The following is a 15,139-nucleotide window of genomic DNA, read 5'->3' on the forward strand; positions in this document are numbered from 1 at the left end:
AAATTTAATCAGGCTGGGTTGCCCCCTTGCTTCAGGCTTTTCAGAGACCTTTCTCCTTTGGGGAATAAACCCCGAATCCCTTAATCCAGGAATCCTCTGGGGGTCCAGGGGTTAGGACTCTGCGCTTTCACTGTCAAGGACGCGAGTTCAGTCCCTGGTCAGTGAACTATGACCCTGCAAGCCATGCGTGGCGGCCAAAACATAAACGAAAACCTAAACCAGAAAACAAGCCCCTTAGTTAAGTCTACAGTCCTGTGTGATCCAGCCTCTGCCAGCTGCTCTCCTCTCTCTCCTATCCTACTCTAAGCCTCACCACCTCCTCTGTGCTCCTCAAACCAAGCTCTTTCAGACCCCAGGCCCTTTGCATGTGCCGGTCTCTCTTCCTTAAATGCTCTCTGCCTGGTTAAATCTTACTCATCTTTTGAGGCTCAGCTTAAATGTCTTGCTCTCTCTGTGTGGTCTCCCTATTCTTGTCTCTCCTTTAGGGGACTTTATCACAGTTCCCTGTGATAAAGGTCTGCCTCCTCTCCTTGTCAACTCTGTGGACATCAGCTGTGCCAGTTTTGTTCACTTCTTTATCTCCAAGGGCCTCGCACAGTGCTCGGACAAATGAGTCGTTTATGGGGACGAGGACCTGAGGCAGGAGACTTGAGTCTTCTGAGCCTCAGTTTCTCCTTCTGTCAAATCAATAATGCCTCCCAGGACTTCCCTGGCGGTTCAGCAGTTAAGACTCCATGCTTCTACTACAGGGAGCAAGGGCTCAGTTCCTGGTCAGGAAATTAAGACCCCCATATGCCGTGCAATGTAGCCAAAAAAAAAAGTTATATATACCTTTTTTGTATGTATATATATGTGTGTATGGAGAAGGCAATGGCACCCCACTCCAGTACTCTTGCCTGGAAAATCCCATGGACGGAGGAGCCTGGTAGGCTGCAGTCCATGAGGTCGCTAAGAGTCAGACACGACTGAGCGACTTCACTTTCACTTTTCACTTTCATGCATTGGAGAAGGAAATGGCAACCCACTCCAGTATTCTTGCCTGGAGAATCCCAGGGACGGGGAAACCTGGTGGGCTGCCGTCTATGGGGTCGCACAGAGTCGGACACGACTGAAGTGACTTAGCAGCAGCGGCAGCATATGTGTGTATACATATATATAAAATGCCTCCCTTAGAGGGTAGTGGTGAGGATTCCAAGAGACAAAAAATATTGACAGTGTTTTGGGGAAATAAAAGAGACAAAACTGGGCATGAGAGGTTGTTGTTTAGTCTCTAAGTCATGTCCGACTCTTTTGCGACCCCATGGAATAGCCTGCCAGACTCTGTCCGTGGGATTTCCCAGGCAAGAATACTGGAGTGGGTTGCCATTTCCTTCTTCAGGGAATCTTCCCAACCCAGGGATCAAACCCACGTCTCTTGCTTGGCAGGCGGATTCTTTATCGCTGAGCCACCTGGGAAAATACCCTTCAAATATAAAAGCTTGAAAGAGCTGGAACCTAGAGGATGGGCTAGGATCGGAGAAGAACAAGAGAGGAGGGAATGACCATTTGTCAAGTAACCTTATCTGCCAGGCGTTTTACAGCTCCTCGTTCTCTGGCTCTTATGAGATGGTGGCTCTGACCCAGAGGAGGAAATCCAAGTTCAGAGAGGAGAAACCACCTTCCCACGGTGTCACAGCAAGTCCATGGCAGAGCTGGGACTTGAGCCCCTCACATCAAGGCCATTATGTTTCCCACGCATCTCCAACAAAACCTGACCCCCTCACAGTGTTGTTTTTTTTCTTTTGCCTGGACTGCAGGGCATGTGGGAACGTGGAACCTTAGTTCCCTGACCAGGAATTGAACCAATGGCCCCTGCCGTGGAAGCATAAAATCCTAACCACTGGGGCAGGGAGGTCCCTGCAGTGAGTTCTTGACCAACATTTGTGGGATTGGACCAATGGAGAGGGTCTGAATGGCAGTCCTGGCTCTGCCACTCACTGGCTGGTGATCTTGGGTGAGCCACTTCCTTTCCCTGAGCCTCGGTGTCCCCATCCACAAAATGGGAATAATGATCATGCCACACCATCTGATGGGGATCCGGCAAGAGCCCGAAGGCCAGGTGTGTAGCACGCAGTACATGGTCCATGAGCAGCTATTACCGTGTTGCTCTTCCATGTGAGGGGACAGCGTGAGCAAAGCCTGGGGACAGATTTGGGAAATGATGAGAGGCTGGTGGGGACAAGGTCACCAGAAAGGTTCTCTCAAAGGAGGGGCATCTGGAACCGGACTCCCAAGTCTGCGCTTGGCTGTGGAGGCGGGAACCAGGAAATGGTGGAGAGGGCCTTTCGATCTGCCCCTCTCCACCCTCCACCCCCAGAGCCCCCTCCATTCCTTTCAGGTTTCCCAGGCCATCACACCTCAGTCACCTGTAAACCTCATCTCCATCCCAGGGCCCAGGCTGGCTCCAGCCCAGGGGGCCCGGCCTCCCTCACAGGGATCTTCTTCTCTCCTGTTAGGGAGGTTCTTTACTAGTCAGGGAAACTAGCATCTGAAGATAATACCAAATAACTCCTCATGGTGCAAAGTACACAGTGTTTTAGGCGTGAGTGCACACATGCCATGTGAGGAGGCCCGTGTGCACACAGCACCCTCTACACCACACTGCCTGGTGCTGCGCGAAGGACTGACAGTGAGCTCCTTCCTCCCCGTGGCAAACGGGGTCGCTGCAAAACCCCGGGGTTGCGGGGGGTGGGGGGGACATGTAAGCACTGCCCTAATGTAGGGATGTGACGAAGGGTGGGTCACCGAGTCCTCAGTGGAGGGTGGCGGCTCAGCAAGGAGACCGGGGGTTGTCTCAGAGTCCTCCTCCTCCCCAGAGTCCCCCGCCTTCCCGTGGATTCAACCCACAGGCGTCTGAATCCCTTTGCTCTTTCCCCACCACCCGCAGCCCCGCCCCCGCTCTGCCCCACCTCCCGGCCATCTCCCACCCCTCCCTCCCTCTCTCCTCTGGTCTATACGTGGCGCACGTCCTTCTTCACTTCCTCACAGGCTCCACACATATCTCCGGAACCCCATCCGTGGGCAGACCCTCATCTGCGGACAAATGAGGCAGCCCCTGACCGCCAGGTGACAGGGGAGGTGGGCTGGGGGTCATGCCCTGCACTGCTCCCTAAAGCGCCACCCTGGTGCGGTCGACCCCTCTGCCCAGACCAAGAGTGAAAAGCCTGGCATCCCAGGTTCTCTTCAGCTCACCATCCCCAGCTGCCAGGAGGAGGGAGAGAGCAGGCCTGCATTCTTGAGATGCCATCATGGGGGCACCTGCGTGGAGGGGTGACCATGCCCCCCAGTGGAAGGATTCGGTCCCCCACCCGGCACCCTCCCCAGAGAACTCCAGACCTTTGCAGCACGGGTTTCCACGGGAGGGGCCATAAGTGCCCTCTGAGCAGCGTTTTTCAGGGGCAAACCGAGGTTCAGAGCAGGCAAGTGGCTGGAACATAGGCCGTCTCTGCAGCCCATCTCTGGAGAACTGGGTTCTCCAGTTCCATCTCTGCAGGTGTAGACAGGGTCACCCTCCCTGCAAAGAGAGAGGGCTGAGCCCTGTTGCCCCTGCCTTCTGCTGCCTCTCCAGGACCTGGGCCTCTGTTTATTTTCTCAGCCATGGGAGGGGAGGTAACCCAAGGGAGACTGAAATGAGAGGGGGACACAGGGATCAGGTGGGACGAGAAAGGTAAAAGCAGGGAGCCGGGCAGACTAACAGGGGTGCAGGGAGGGACAGCCAGACTGGACAGGTGGAACAGAGAAGGGTGTGTGTGCTTACATCCCCGGGGGAGAGGCAGCAGAAAAGAGAGTCAGAGACAGAGAGATGCAGAGACAGAGACAGAAATGGGGAGAGCGGAGAGACAGGGACAGGGACAAAGAGAGAGCGGAAGGCAAGAGGAGGGGGCCGCCGGGGTGGGGCTGCCCGGGCCTTCTGCAAATTGCTTCGCCGACACCCGCTCCTCTGGCCCTCACACCGCGGTCCTGTGGGGTGTGTAGCGTTGTCCCCAGAACCTGAAGGGGCTGAGGCAACTGTGTGCGCGAGGGGTGTCCAACCCCAGCCTGTTTCCCTGCCCACGGTGGCAGGGGCTGGTTGGACAGGGGCCCAGGTTCAGTGTGGAGGGAGCAGAGCTGACCCTAGAGGATCACGACGGTGTGACGGGGGGCAGGAACCAGAGGGGCCAGGCCTGCGACCCCACCTGTTCTCTGTTGTGCCCTGCCCTCTGCTGCCCGGACTTCTGCCCATGGCTCCCTCAACCTGTGGCCACCAGCTCCCCGCCTGCCCGCCCCAACAGCCTCCTGTCCATCCCTATGCCCCCCTAGGCAACTCCACCGGAGCACACCTTTCCGCTCCCCTTGGCGTTTGGGGTCAGTCAGGGAGGGGTGCCCAGCGGCCGAGCTGGGGAGAGGGCTTGGTGGATTATTGAGCATGTACAGGACTGCGGCTGACACGGACCAGGAGGAAGAGGAGTGGGTCTCGGTGATGGACGAGGCAGATTCTGCGGTGGGGGGGGGGCAGCGGGAGAGGGGCTGGGGGAGGGGTGGCGAGGAAGCGGGTTGAGGGGGGAGCAGGACCAGGCTCACATTTGGCATTCAGGGCAGCTGACAATAAAAATGCTTTATTGCCAAGAAACTGGATCGATCGGGGCTGGAGGGGGCCGGCAGGGGGGACGCGGAGGGCTCGGCGCGGAGGCCGGCGGCCGGGCCTCCGCAGCGACCAGGGCCCGAGCCGCCCTCCCCCCTGCGCCCCCCTCCCCGCCTCCTGCCCTTTCTCTCTCCTGCAGCCACCGCTTAGTTCTTATTATATTTTTTCTTATATATTTTTCCCCCAGCTTCTCTTGCTCCTGTTATTTTTTTTTCTTTTAATTTTTTTTTTAAAAAAACCTCCCTGCACTCCCAAAGCCGCAGGCCGGGTAGGGGTGGGGTGGGGGCATCTGCCCGGCCAGGCCCCTACCCATAGGGTGTCCAGAGCTGCTATCTCTGGGCTGAGCCCCGCTTTGCTTCCACAGCCCCCAGTCAAATCAGGCTCCCCCCATGATATGGGTGCCTATCGTCCCCTGCCCCTCGTCCTAAGGGCTTCCCCCCCACCCATGACATGACACCCGCCTCTGGGGGGCTCAGGGCCCAAGCCAGGCCTTCCTCCCTTCCCCCTACCTGGCCCCCTGCTCACTCCCAGAGCCATTTGGCTGATGGTCAGAACTGTCCGTCAAGGGGGCTCTGGGCCCCTGGGGACCCGGATGGGAGGAGGGAAGGGGAGAGGTCGAGGGTCAAGCCACGTCCCCTCAGCTCAGCTCTCTCCCCTCCCCCTCCCTAACAAAGGGAGCAGCGGCCTGTCGCTTGTGGGGGCAGCAGGCTGGAACTCGGGGAAACAGGAAGGAGGCTGTGGGGATGGCCGTGGGCAGGAGGCGGGGTGGGGCCTGCCTGCCCCTCCGCTGCCCTCCCCCTCGGGTCAAGGCTAAGGTGATTCCTCAACCTCTCGGGGAGGCTGGGCTGGGAGGGGAGGAGGGTCTGGACAGACAAAGAACTGGAGCCCCAGGGAGCTAGAAGCTGGGGGGCCGCACCTGAGACCCAGGCCCTCCTGGCAGAGGGCGGGGCGGCAGGCGCCCCTCTGGCCTTGGTCTCACCCTCCAGGTGGCCCGGCCTCCCGGCAGCACCAACCCCTGTGGATCCCAGAGCCACGCAGAACCCTGAAGCTTGGGGCTGGGGGGGAAACTGAGGCCCGGAAAGGAGACAGAGGCAGGGCTGGCTCCGGAAGGGAGGCACAGCCCAGGGTTCTCAGCGCTGTCCCGTTAGATGGAGCCCCCCTCTCTCTGCTTCCTTTCTAGGGAGACACCCCTCCCTTCCCACCCATCAGGGGAACCCTTGATGGGGTGGGGGGCAAGTGGAAGCAGTTTCTTCAGAGGGAAGAGGAAGCTGAGGAGAGCAAGAGGCTGTTTTCTCCTCTCTCAGGCCGCTGGGGTGGGGGGACCAGGAGAAAGACATTCTAAACACCTTCTGTCTCTAGTGCTGGCCGAGTACAGCTTCGAGGTGGAACTTCAAGTCAAAAAGGGCAGAAAACCAATGAGGATGGAGCCCTCCTGTGCTAAAGGTGGGAGGGCTTTAGCACCCTCCTGTGCCAAAGATGGCTTCAGAAAAGGGTGTTCAGAGAGGTTCTCTAGCGTGCCCACAGTCACACAGCAAAGAAGGTAGATCTGTAGTCCTGCCCATCCTTGTCCTAAGCCCACACTGTCTCTGGGCCTCCCACCTGCCTGCCCAACCCAGGGCCACGGGGAGCTGAGACAGTGAACAATCCTGAGCTCCCCATTCCCAAACCCCCATTCCCCATGCCCACGAGAGAGACCGAAAGCCGCCAGAGACAGAAAGAAATATGCCGATCTCCTGTGCTGAAAGTCTTCTACCAAGGTGGCTTTCAGGGAAAGAGGGCCGCACTCAAGAGGGAGACGGGGAGGACACAACCGGCCCCTTTTGGGGAGGGGGTAGCTGGAACAGACCCCCTGCAGCATGCCAGGAAGGGCCCAGATGGGCCGAGGACTATAGGGGTCCCACTGCCCTCCCCCAAACCTCCCCTCCCTTCTCTCCCTCTCCTTCTCTGCTGGCTATCGACCGGGTCTGTGACATGGTAGATCAATACGGCAGGGATATAAAGCCGGCTGGCTGCCTGCCTGCCTCTGCCTCTCTCTCTCCCCTGCTTGCCTTGCTTCCCTTTCTCAGAGCCGCACCCAGACCCCCCACCCCCATGGACCCCTTACCCACACCTCTGAGGGGCCAAGCCCCCCACCCAGTGCCAGCCCCCTACAGCGGGAGGGGGAAAGCCTGGACAGCCAGGAGAGGGGGTGAGTATGGGGGTGGGCAGGGCAGCAGGTGGGGACGGGGGTCCCACTGGCAGGTCAGGGGGCTGGAAGAGATGGAGGGACACAGCTCCTGGGATAAAGCAGGTCCCTGCTCAATTGGGAGCGGTTCAGGCAGATGGAACCCTCTGAAGGTACAAGAGGGATAGACCTCTGGGAGGTGGGCAGCGGGCACCTGGGGGCTGGGGAGGCATTGTCCGGAGCCCATGGGGTAGGGGGTGCTGGGGTAAGCTTGGGTGAGTGGATGCCAAGAACAGTGGGGCTCCCCTGGGCAGCCTGTTGCCCACCCACAGAGTCCTGGCTGCTCCCTCCTGGGGTCTCTGTGGGCAGCTCCACCTTGGCCTCGCCCCAAGGCCTGGCCTGCACCGTGGGGTGAGGGGGAGGGCTTGCAAGGCATCTGACAGGAGATTCCAGGGGAGGCTGCAGTGGCCGAGTGGCCATATGTGTAGGGCGTGCATGCATCCCCGGCATGCCTGGAGAGGTAAGTCTGTGAGTCCTCTGGCTCGGCGGTGGGGCTCCAGGACTGTGTGTCCCCGCGTGTCTCAGCCACTGAGTCACCCCTTGTGACCACGAGGTGGTGGGTGTGTCCCAGGGGACAAGGTGGCTCTGTGTGCGTGTGCTTCCGCCAGAGTCCCCTCCACCTGGGTGTCCTCGGATATGTAAGTGTGTATGCAGATCTGCCTGTCCCCACCGGAAGTGTGGGTGTGTGCCCAGGGGCATCTCAGTGACCCCTGGGGCCCAGTAACGTGGTGCCTTTGTGTTCCTGGGTTCTAGGAAACCCGTGGGAGTTGGTGTGTGTGCTCGAGCCCCTGCTGAGTATGTCTGGGCGTGGATGGGAACCAGAGCCTGAGTCCCCATGTGTCCGTGCATGTGTAGATTCTGTGCCTGTGTTGGTGGGTGGCTGTAGGTGTGTCTGTCTCTGGCGTGTTGGCGGCTTCCTTTTTGTGAGTGTCAGAGACCCGGTGTGCTTCCTGTGTGTCTACGTGACTTGGTGTGTCCCTGCATGCCAATGGCCTCGTGTATTTCCACGAGTGGGCTGGAGGCTCTGGGTGTGTCCCCATGTGTGTCATGGTGACTCGAGGCACACGATGGCGTTTCAGGGGTGGGGGAAGTGTGGGTATCTGAATGGGGGAGGGCTCGAGGCCGAGACTGCCACTGTGATGCTGGCTAGCCTGTTTTGTCACTACATTGTCTCCAAATCCGAACGTGAGGACCTGTCTGCCTTCTTCCCTTCCCCATCAGAAGCCCCAGACCCCTGCCAGCATGGGCCCAGGGCCCCCTCCCCCAGCCCCCTTAGGTGGCCAGACCTCTGCTCCTCAGCACCCCTGCTCTGGCGGAGGCCACCTCAACTCCACCAAGCGACCTCCGTCCCTCCCAACCCCCCCAGCACCACCGCTCCCCCCTCCCTCCCCCCACCAGAAGTCCAGTCCAACCCAGACAAAAGCAATTACTCCTGAGGTAGATGTGAGTGTGGGTGTTAGAAACAGAAAAAAAGGGGGGAGGGAGGGGGAGCGAGAGACACACACAGAGGCAGGGACGGATGACCAGAGACCCGCAGAGACGAGGGGCGAGAGAGACCCACAGCGAGTGCGAGGGACAGACGGGGAGAGACAGGAGATGAAAGGGGCCAGAAGAGACAGAGACTCAGACACAGGAGGCAAGGGCAGGGAGAAAGAGCCGGGGAAGGGCAGACGGGAAGACCCGATGGAGAGACGCACCGCGGCGGTGGAGAGACAGGAGAGAGAGACAGAGGGCCAGGGCACATCAGAGCCAGAAAGCCAGGGACGGAGGCGCAGGGAGGACAGGGAGACAGAGCGGGAGAACGGGAGCCAGCCAGAGGCGAGCAGAGAGCCAGGAGAGCCTGAGGTGAGGCCGAGGCAGAGAGAAACGACAGAGGGACAGGCAGGGGAGATGAGCGAGTGCCAGACGGCTGGTGGGAGGGACTCCAGAGACACACACGCCGCCGCTAGAGGTGGCGGGAAGGTGACGATGCAGCAGAGACAGACAGACAGACAGCTGGAACTGAGCCCAGGGTGACCAAGCCCAGAGCGACTCCAGCTCTCTGTCTCCCCAACTCTCTCTCTCTCTCACACACACACACACCTCTCCCCCTCCCCCAGGTCAGAGTCCGAGCTGCCCCAGCACTCTCCGTGGCCACGGCCCTCTGGGCTCCATGTGGGCCAGAACACAACAGAACCAAAAACCCAGGGACCGAGGCGCTGGGGAGGGGACAGGCCGAATGGACAGGGAGGGCTGGGGGCAGCAGCAGGGAGGGCACGGGGCAGACTGGGCTCAGCACCACAGAGCGGGTAGTGGCGGTACAGCCCACCTGCCGGCTCCCGGTCACTGGGTCCTCCCTGTCACGCACACAAGGGCCTCAGGTGGGTCCCTTACACGGGACTCAGCAGGCTAGCTGGGGGGTGGGCATGAAGCGTGTCCCTCCTGCCCCATGGCTCTGCTACCTTCTCCCGCAGCCCGTCCATCTTTCTTGCTGCCCCCTCCCCTCGAGCCTGGCGGCCTCAGCAGCGCGCTCTGTCCCTCTCACACGTGCACGTGCTCAGCTTTCTTTCTGTCTTTGACTCTGCTACCCGGCTGACTTTCCTGCTGTCTCCGTGGCTCTCTACTTGCTCTTCACTGCCCCTCCTCTCCAGGCCTCTCTCTGTCATGGGGTGCACTCTGAGTCTCCCCGAGTCTCTCTCCCACTCTTCTCTGGCATCTGCCTGGACCCCTTCTTCAGATGATCCCCCAGTGCACCCTCCCACCCACACGCGCCCCAAGGGGAGGAGGAGGAGGGCTGCTGGCCCTGCAGGGGCCTCAGAAGCTGTGCTGGACTTGGGGGCGCCCCTCCCGTCTTGCTTCTCATCTACCTTTTCTCCTTCTCTCTTCTCAGCCCCTCTCCCCACCTGCAGCAGGTCCACATCCCCGCCGTGGTTCTCGCTGCAGACAGAGCTATACAGGGACCCAGACGCACCCTGCACTCAGGACTGGAAGCCAATCCAGGCTAAGAGGAAACGGAGGCCACCAGGGTGGGATGCAGAGACCAGACACGGATGGAGACCAAGAGAAGGAGAAAAAAGAGGAAGACGGAGGTGGAGCCCCAGGGTGAGGAAAAGGAGAGAAGGGAACTTGGAGACAAGCGAGACTGTGGAGCAGCGGGAGCGGGATGGTGCCCGGTGGGGGCGGGCGCTCACAGCAGCATCTGGGTCAGACTCTGTGACCGGCCTGCTGCCACCGCGCCCTCACCGGCGCCCGCACTGTGCAGTCAGGGTCAGGTGTGTGCCTTAGCCCCAGGGGCTCCACGCTTGCTGGATGGCAGGCACTCCAGCTTCTGTTTGCCCTGGGACTGTCAGGGACGCCAGGCACTCATTGGTCACCGAAACTGCTAAGAGGGCCAGCCACTCTCACCTCCTCCGCATCTGGAAGGCCCCACCTGAGATACTCCCAGTCCTGGGTGAGTGACGGCCGTCTCCACCCACCCAGGGATGGCAGAGGCACCAAAGGGACCTCTTGCTGCTTCACAGCACCCCAGTGACAAACAGTAGCCCTCTCCCCACGGGGGAACCCAACTCTACACACAACAAGGAGCGCCGTCACCCATGGCCCAGCCGGCCTGCCTACACCAGCACAGACCAGCTGCACCCTGTGCACCAGCCGGGGCTGGCCAAGCAGCAGCATCTAGGCAGCCAGGGCCATGAAGCTCCAGCCTGGCCCAGCCCCCAACCCCCAGGCCACATCGGCAATAGCACACACCCTATTCCTGGAGCCAGAGCCTCCTCCCTGGGTGCTAGCCAGGCCTGAGGGATCAGAGTAAGTTCCCAGCCCCGCTTTCTGGTTCCTCGGCTCTCAGAACACCTGCGCAGCTATGCGGGCTGGCATTTCTGATCCCGGAGTGTCCCAGGCCATACCCGCCCCCTCCAGAGAGGATCTGCCCACCAAGCAGCTCAACGTCTTCCTCCTGATGCAGTCCTGGGTTCCATCCCAGTCACCCCATCAGACCAGCACCAGAAGCCTTTCACCCACCGCTAAGCTCCAGCTTCCAGGGCACTCTGGGCCCCTGTGGGGCGTGTGGGAACTCCAGGTGGGCCCTGGCACTCGGGCCAGAGTCTCTCTGGGCCCCCAGGGCCTGGGTCCACACCAAAGGCCACCATGTCTTTTTGTGGAAGGATGGACGGACAGGAGGGAGGGAGAAAAGGGGGCCCACAGCCCTGCTCCTGCCTCAGACGTCCACGGGGACTCAGATCAAGCCAGCACCCATGGTCTCCATGAGTGACCACCCCCGACCCGGGCTGTAACATCCCCTTTGTCTTCCAAGACCCTCAGGAAATGCCCTCCCACCTCCTCCTGCCAAAGACTCCCCCTTCTTTCGGAGTCCTGCCCCTCCCTGAGCCCCAGGTTCAGGTTAGCAGCGTTTGGGCCTATCTCCACCCCCCTGCACACCAGCCAGGAAGCCCCCCAGAGGCCACTCGGGGCTGCCTCCCCTCTGCATCATCACCTGATCACAGCACAAGGCTCAGCACACAGGAACCCCCAGGAGACGGTGGCTGAAGGAATAAATGGATGGATGTGGGCTTAAATGTCTATGTGCTCACTCATTTATTCATTCAAAAAATATCTTTCTTTTTGGCCGCACCATGAGGCATGCAGGATCTTAGTTACTGACCAAGGATCGTACCCGTGCCCCCTGCAGTGGAAGTGTGGAGTGTAACCACTGGACCACAAGGGAAGTCCCGTCAACGAATACTTAACTGAACATTTACACTATGCTAAGGGCTGGGTGTCGACAAGTTGGATAAGTAGAGACATCTTTCTTGTCCCCTCCATGAAGCTTAAGGCGGGGAAGCACTACACAGAATACACGATCAGAGGCAGGGACAACGGGCAAGAAGGAAGAAAAAGGCAGGGGCCCGGCCAGGTCAGAGGGCTTGGGGAGCCCTAGATTGAAGGGTGAGCGCAACCAAGAGTGGAGACAAGGCCCTGGGCTGGGATGGGAGGAAAGCCTGAGGAAGGGCCAGAGGGAGTGAAGGAGGGGGAGCTGCATAGACGCCAGAGGCTGACCCAGCGCGCCAGCTCCTTGTGGGGCACTGAGGAGGCCTCTGGACACGTCTGGGGAACTAGTCACCTCCCAAGAAACAATGGGGGATGGGGACACCATTTGCTGTTAATTGTTTTGTAACAAAATTATAGACTGAAAAGGGTGTGGCTCCCTTCAAACATCTCTCTGGGGAGCTGAACTTATCTTCAAACCACTCAGGTAATTTGGCAACAGCCTTTAAGTCTGCTTCAGTTTACAGACTCCATCAGCAAAAACATCTCTACTGTATAATTGTCTCTAGTTTCTATCAAAACACCGACAAGCAGTTACAGTACTATCCGTTATTAGTATCAGCACTGCTAAATTGATCAGAAAAGTGAAAAGTGAAAGTATTAGTCACTCAGTCGTGTCTGACTCTTTGGGACCACATGGACTATAGCCTGCCAGACTCCTCTGTCCATGGGCTTCTCTTGGCAAGAATACTGGAGTGAGTAGCCATTCCCTTCTCCAGGGAATCTTCCCCATCCAGGGACTGAACCCAGGTATCCTGCACTGAAGGCATTTTTTACCATCTGAGCCACCAGGGGAGCCCCAAATTGATCAGAGTTGGTTCGAAATAAGACTTCGGGTATCCCCCTCTGCACCCCACCCCACAAATCAAATTCATCCCCAAGGCACAAAGACTCACCACCTCGAGGAGATTCCAAACCTGGGGTGGGTGTTGGTGAAATGGAAGAATGAGAGCGTCGAGCTCAGGTAGACATTCAGACACTATCATGGTTACCGTGGTAACCTTAGGTGACCTGAGGCCAGTGGCATCTCTTGTCTGTGGCTCAGTTTCCTTCGCGACTCACATCCACTTCACAGGGTGGTAGCCAGTGCCCAGAACAGGCCCTGGCATAGAGGTGGCCCCAGATAAATATCAGTTTCCCCATTAGACTATAACAGCTCTCTGGCACATGTTATCAACTTGTCATGTGTCTGTCCCTGAAACCTTGACTACTTAACAAACATCTGTCTGAACACAAAGAACTAAAATCATAGCCCCGACTGTAACCTCCACCAACTCTGACACATAATTCTTTTTAAACATCTCTGTTACTTTAGCCCAATTTTTGGGCATTCCTCAAAGCCAGCCTCTAGCCCCCAGACGAATTCTGCAGCCTGGAAGCTCCTTGACCTTCTTTTCAACATCAAAAGCAGCAGAAGACACAGCAGTTCCTGGGAAAGCTACACTTCTGGTTCTTGGAGAAAGTAGTTCAGACTCCTACATTCCTTACCAGCTAGAATGGGGTCCACGGATGAGCTTTGAGAGGGTCTGTGAGCATCCTGAGGTCAGAGCACAATTGAGCAGATGTAGGGATGCATTTTCCTGGGAGAAAGTCTATACTAAATGCTGCAAAATGGGAAATCCACAGACCAAAGTTTGCCCGAAACGTGGTTTGAACCACAAGCAGATTTTTGAAATTGTGGAGAGTTACCAATATTTAAAAATTGAGAGATTTCACATAACAGTCTGGACTTCTGGCTTCTCTTGAGAAATCCAAAAAGCTGACAAATAGGGGACATGTTTCTACTGGGGGACAGTAAGTAGGGCTGAAAAGCAGCACCCCCACTCCTGCCAATGCATTTTCCAGTCTGGTGCAGTCCTTACCACACCAGATCGCCAACCCTAGGCTAGAGCTTTCTCTGTTTCTTAAAGTCAGGCTGTGACCCCACCCCACCCCCCAAGAGCAAGGAGCCTATGAGAGCAAGCAGAGGCCTCCCTGGGGTCCTGAGATGTGTAAGTTAAACTGCTCTGGTTGGGGCAGCACAGGGCGGGTCCCAGTTCAGAGGTCCTGTCCCTACCCCTCCCCAGATGCACACTGCTGAGGCCTCACCAAGCTGCTGGAGCAAACCCCAGAGCTGATGCCCAGAGCCTCTGCTTCCTGCAAGCTGAGTGGCTGGAGAACCCCTGCTTCCAGCTCGGGGTCTCAGTGGTATCCAAGGAGGCGCCTCACAAACCCCAACTTGTCCAGGGGAGGTTCTGGCCATATCTCAAGTCCCTGCTTCCTGAAACCTGCTGCTTTCATCGAGTTAACTTCTTTCGTCCTCACTTCCTCATGTGTGTGTGTGTGGCGGGGGGCGGCCGTTATCACTCTCTTTTGACAGACAGGGAAACTGAGGCTCGCATAGCTGGCAGCTGGCAGGGAAAGTGCTCCCTGGCTCCAGAACTGGAACCTGAATGGCCTTCCTAGGCTTCCGTCCTCAGGACGGCATGTCTGATGGGTTCTGTTACTATGAGCCTTTACAGATGAGGCTCTGACTGTCCCAAGCACTTGCAGTTAGGAAGGGACAGAAAGAGATTCCAACACAGGAGGGCCTGACCCCAAGCTGTGATTTGAGCCACCAAGCTACCCCCACCTCCCCTCCTGAGCCCCGACCCTCATCAGCTGAAATTCCCACCGTCGCCAATGTCCAGAACCGCGACTCTGGCCAGGAAGCCGCAGGATGCACAGAGGGTGAAAACGCACATCACTCAGACTGACCACGTGGAGCACGGAGACAGGAAGAGGAAGGGCAGCGCCTCAGGGGTGGGCCGGAGCAAGGATGGGAAAGCCAGGGCTTCCGAGGGGAGACAAGACTCCGCGATTAGCAGAGCTCCGGGAGCCGCAGCCCTTACCTCTTGGGCAGAAGCAGCGAAGCTAATACATTCAGGCCACCAACCCGGTCCAGTAGAGAACCTGGAGAGAGAGGAGAAGGAAGTCAGCATGCTGGGGAATTTGAGAAGCATCGCCACCTCGAGCAGGAGGGGGCCCTCCTGGGGCAGAGGCACCCTGCTCTTGTCACACCCTTGGGAGTCACAAGTCGGTGACTAGACTCAGGTCCTGGCAGCCACTGGCTACCTGCATTTCCGGGTTCTGAGCCTCAGAGTCCCCAGCTCAGGAATGGGCATTCTGATGCCTTCCCTTGTTGAACATCTGTTTTATCCATCAGATTGGAGCCTCCTTAATGGGCAAAGACTATGTCTTACACCTTCAGCCCTTGACAGAGGACCTGGCAAACGTGGGATACTCAGGAAGGACATGATGGATGATTTGAGTGAATGGATGGATAGCGGGAGGGAGTAACTAATTGACCAACTATGTGTCTCAAAGGACTGTGGGCAGCTTTCCTGGTGGCTCAGTGGTGCAGAATCCACCCCCTAATGTAGGAGGCATGGGTTCCTTTCCTGGTCCAGGAAGATCCCACCTACTGTGGGGCA

General features: G+C 58.2%; 1 protein-coding gene across 1 annotated transcript in view; it reads right to left on the reverse strand.

Annotated features, from left to right (window-relative positions):
• Positions 1 to 14,577, reverse strand: part of POU2F2 (POU class 2 homeobox 2) — a 59,891-nt gene extending 45,314 nt beyond the window's left edge. Inside the window, exon 1 of the mRNA XM_088830790.1 lies at positions 14,558 to 14,577. The gene's annotated coding sequence lies outside the window, so the exon portion shown is untranslated. The remainder of the gene's footprint in view (positions 1 to 14,557) is intronic.
• Between the last annotated feature and the right edge of the window lie 562 nt (positions 14,578 to 15,139).

The sequence above is a fragment of the Moschus berezovskii genome, chromosome 22 (genome assembly GCF_049115385.1).
Source record: "Moschus berezovskii isolate FMDL1 chromosome 22, NW_MosBer_1.0, whole genome shotgun sequence".
Lineage (NCBI taxonomy): Eukaryota > Metazoa > Chordata > Mammalia > Artiodactyla > Moschidae > Moschus > Moschus berezovskii.